This window comes from Triticum urartu, chromosome 3A, assembly GCF_056163025.1.
Source record: "Triticum urartu cultivar PI428250 chromosome 3A, HENAU_Tu73, whole genome shotgun sequence".
Taxonomy (NCBI): Eukaryota; Viridiplantae; Streptophyta; class Magnoliopsida; order Poales; family Poaceae; genus Triticum; species Triticum urartu.
In genome coordinates, this window is record NC_141875.1 from 33,053,071 (window position 1) to 33,057,960 (window position 4,890).

General features: G+C 42.4%; 1 pseudogene; it reads left to right on the forward strand.

Moving 5' to 3' along the window:
* Positions 1 to 224: 224 nt before the first annotated feature.
* Positions 225 to 4,527, forward strand: LOC125546551 (cytosolic invertase 1-like; annotated as a pseudogene).
* The last annotated feature ends 363 nt before the right edge of the window (positions 4,528 to 4,890 follow it).

The window sequence follows — 4,890 nt, forward strand, 5'->3', positions numbered from 1 at the left end:
CAAACTGGCGCTAAGAGCGTTCAATAGGGGCTCCCAGGAAGCTCAAATCGGATCCGACGGTACCGAAGAAACCCTAAATCCCATCTAACGGTAGAAAACAGATCGCCCCTATCCATAGGCCTATATATAAAAACAACCCCCATCGTCTCCGTCTTCGTCTCGCTGCGCCGCAACAACCCTCAGCATCTCCGTCTCGTCTCGCCGCCGCCGCAAGGAAAAGATAGATGGTCCACGTGCGCATCTCCTGCCATGCCGACCTCCAAGCCCTGCAGGACCGCTCCGGTGGGCGCATGTTCCTAAAGCTCGTCTCTCTCGAGTCCTTGAGCATAGCGAGCGACTCGTATGCACTCCTCCTCCGCAACCTGATTGAGCGGAGGTACTGGCGATGCCCCCAGGCCCAGATCCATCTCCTCTCGCTCGTGGCAGGCGTGGCGTTGGAGCTCGACAAGATCAAGCGTCATCTGTATCCCCTCGTTGAGGCCAAGTTGGGAGACGACGGCTTCCCGGAAGCCCTCCTGCTCCTCAAGAACACGGCACTTGCGCTCATGCCTCTGGCGGAGGACGCTCAGGAAATAGTCAAAGAATGTGTTGTTGAGGAGTATGAGTTAGGCAAAGTTCAAGTGGTGCGCGCATTATTAGTGAAAGTTGGAGTGGTGGGCTCAGTGTTAGCGTTTGACGTCGATGAGGTGATGAATGGTACTCGGAAATTTGCCTGGTTTCACTCACGTCTCCCGCCCGTGCTCAATGAGATTGACGTTGCATTGTCGGCCCCGCTTTATTTCCCTCCTGATTCTGAGTAGACTATCAGCTGTTTCTTGCCAGCTCCAGCTCGTGACTTGTGATGAGTATTGTTTAGGGGCCAATTCCAGTTCTGCCCCTAACTCGAACCCACTACTCAGTTTTGCCCCTAATTTTCAGGTATGCTCAGTTTTGCCCCTCCGCCGTTAGTGTCACTTATAGAAATGCCCTTTTGCGCCGTTACCGTCCGGTCAAAGTACTTTGACCATCCAGAAAAAAATAGCAAAAAAAATCAAAAAAATATGAAATTTGGTGGGATCGAAGATAGTCATGTCCGCAAGGCGCGTGCACATTTTTGTGTTGGTTGGACACTCCGGGAGCTCGTGGCAAAGGAAAACAAAAATAATTTATGCCTATGAACAGTAAATTCGAAAAAAATAGCAAAAAAGTTCAAAGAAATTTGAATTTATTTGGCGTCAAAGAGGCTTGAGTGCACAAAGTGCTTGCAAGTTTTGGTGATCAAATGACGTATGGGGCGCTCTAGAGAAAAAAAACAAAATAGTGCATTTTTTCAAAGTTTTTTTGAGCTAAAATTTGTTTTTTTTCTCCACGAGCTCCTACAATGTCCAAACACAACAAAAACGTGCACACATCTTGCGCACCTGAATATCTTGAGTCCCACGAAATTTCATATTTTTTGATTTTTTTTCTATTTTATTTGAATTTACTGCTCGCATGCGTACAAAATTTATGTTTTCCTTTGACACGAGCTCCCGGAGTGTCCGAACGGCATGAAAATGTGCACGCGCCTTGCGGACATGACTATCTTCGATCCCACCAAATTTCATATTTTTTTGATTTTTTTTGCTATTTTTTCAGGACGGTCAAAGACCTTTGACCGGACGGTAACGGCAGAGAAGGGCATTTCTATAAGTGAAACTAACGGCGGAGGGGCAAAACTGAGCATACCTAAAAATTAGGGGTAAAACTGAGTAGTGGGTTCGAGTTAAGGACATAGATGTAAATGTCCCATTGTTTAGGGGCGTGGCAAACAGCTTACAACTGCATAAATCAAATGTTGCGATGTCTACTTCTTGGAGTGGCAACACCCTTTATGTTTGGATGATGTTAATGGATTTTAAATGTTTTGTATTATGGTGCTGTTTTCTCATTCTGTGCTAGCGTACAACTGCAATTACTGAAAGTACAGTCACATGGAGGTATCTAATTTATTTTCTCATTTATCATTTGTATCAAAACTAGGCTGTATGACCATCAGTTATGGCCATTCATGTTCTAGATCTCTTGTTTCGGATGCAGATGATAGTTTAAACTCTTAGTTACATCTCAAGGAGTCTAGATAAAAAGTTTTCAGCCATAACATGTATTGGAGCTACTGCCTTTTAGCAAGGTGATGCTTCATAGCACGTATTGGCCTTTTAATTCTGAAATATGCAGCGGCGTTCTTAAGCAGGCTTTTGTATGCTGCAACTTGCTTGACATCTGTCCAACTGCTTGCCACAATCTATTGATATGCTGAAATCGAGATATATGTCCTGGTATCTATCTGCAAGACTACTGGGCATTCTCTGCAGGTTTGGTGTTGATTAATTTCTTATATGTGCACCAGATTTGGATGGTGATATTTATTTAACAGAGATGGCTGTCTGCTAAAGAGGCAAATATGTACTTTATTAGATTTTGGTGAGAGCGCGATTGGCAGGGTAGCACCAGTGGACTCCGGATTTTGGTGGATTATTCTCCTCCGGGCATATACAAAGTATACTGGAGATGTTAGATTTTCGTCGAATGGTATACGCACTTCACCTGTATTAGATTTATGTTCAGAAATATATACTTAAGTAACATGATTTAATTGAGATGGTAACAGGAACAGGACTGATTCTGCATTTTCTTGTACAACCAAAAGGAACATTTATCGTTTCCTAAACAGGAAACTTTGATTATAGGGACATATTCAGATAGAAAGCATACTCTGACTGGGTGGTATTGCAACAAAATTTGAATATTGTATTTTTCCTTATTTGGTGGCAATTTATTTATATTTATGATAGGGCAAGTGAGATCCTTTCCACAAGTAGGAAGTAGGATTAATTTTAGGATAAGTAAGAAATATAGTACTTGAAAAAGGCGTTCTGTATTCTCACTTATAACCCTAAAGTCTTAGTGTTTCTTGTTCCACTTTTGAGTTGCAATAATACTTGAAAAAGTCAAACAGTATTCTGAAATATAATTCTAAAGTCTCCCAGTTCCGTGCTCGACTTTTGAGTAACAACTAATATTGAAAGTGAATAAGCCTATCGTTACACGATTGTAATGCTACAGATGCAATCTATATTTTCAGGCTATATATGGTTATCCTATTGAGATCCAAGCTCTGTTCTACATGGCATTAAGATGTGCTCTCCAACTGCTTAAGCCGCGGATGGTGAAGGGAAGGACTTCATAGAGAAGATAGGACAACGGCTGCATGCATTAACCTTCCACATGAGAAATTACTTCTGGCTGGATTTCCCGCATCTAAACAACATATATAGATATAAAACAAAAGAGTACTCCCATACTGCTGTGAATAAATTCAATGTCATCCCAGATTCAATTCCTGATTGGGTGTTTGATTTCATGCCATGCCGGGGAGGCTACTTTCTTGGCAACGTCAGCCCTGCTATGATGGACTACAGGTGGTTTGCTCTTGGAAATTGTATTGCCATTATATCATCTGTGGCCACTCCGGAGCAGTCATCGGCAATAATGGATCTGATCGAGGAGCGGTGGGATGAGCTAGTGGGCGAAGTCCCTCTTAAGATATGCTATCCTGCAATTGAGAACCATGAGTGGAGAATAATTACTGGCTGCCACCCCAAGAATACACGGTGGAGTTATCATAATGGGGGATCATGGCCAGGTAATTCACTCTGCTAGTGTCTACTCCCTCCGTTCCAAAATATAAAAATATTAGCTGTTTTCAGATTCGTACATATCTAGACGTACTTTAGTCCGTATATTCACTCATTTCACACTGTATGTAGTCTACATTGAAATACCTAAAACAGATTATTTTAGTGAGCATTCTTTACTGTGAAGTATCCTTCATTGGTAAACCTGTTATCATCTGAAGAGAAACTATTTTTTCGGAGTGAAGATTACAACTTTAATAATTGTAGTACAGTAACACACGTTTAGAATAAACTTCATTCTGAACCTAACCATGTCCTGTACAATGCATCTGTTTCCCTGTAATGTTGCAGCTACAAAAGGCAGCTATAGTTTTGTCAACAAAATTTATGATTTTGAGAATTCTACGGAATTCTTGATCTGCGTTTTCTGATTGCTTGAGTGAAGTTCTGCCACTACTTCCTTATCTCTTCAGGATTAGAAACGTGGCTTTGTATGTTCAATCGATGTTCTGCTTTAGTTGCACAGAAAACAATGCACCCAATCTTATTCTCACATGCATGTTCCATCTGCAGTTCTTCTATGGCTGCTGACAGCAGCCTGCATCAAGACTGGGCGGCCACAAATGGCGAAGCGCGCCATCGAGCTCTCCGAGGCTAGGCTTCTGAAGGATGGCTGGCCCGAGTACTATGACGGCAAGCTGCGAAAGTTCGTAGGCAAGCAGGCCAGGAAGTTTCAAACATGGTCCATCACCGGCGGCTACCTGGTAGCCCGGATGATGCTGGAGGACCGTCAACACTCATGATGATCTCCATGGAAGAAGACCGACCTGTAAAGCCGACAATGAAGCGATCAGCGTCATGGAATGCCTGAAAGCCTGGGTGGTTATTTCTTACGAAAAAATTACTTGTCAAGGGTTATAGGAATGGTCCGCGTCCAAACATCAACAGAAAAGGGTCTAGAGTTGGTTGTAACTGTACTCTGTCAATTAGGACAGAAGTGTATGCCTTAGATTATCAGGAGTCACGCAGCATTTTTTGACGAACATTTGATTTTGCTACAAAAGCAGATGTGAAGATTCTGCCATGGTGGTTCCTCAATTTCGGAATAATATTTTTCATTTTTACCAGTGGCGTCTCTGTGGTGAGGTTTCTAAACAAGATTAGCGCCACACACATCTTTCCACAAATTTGAAATGATTTATTTGGTCCATTTCTGGTCAACTGAATATATATA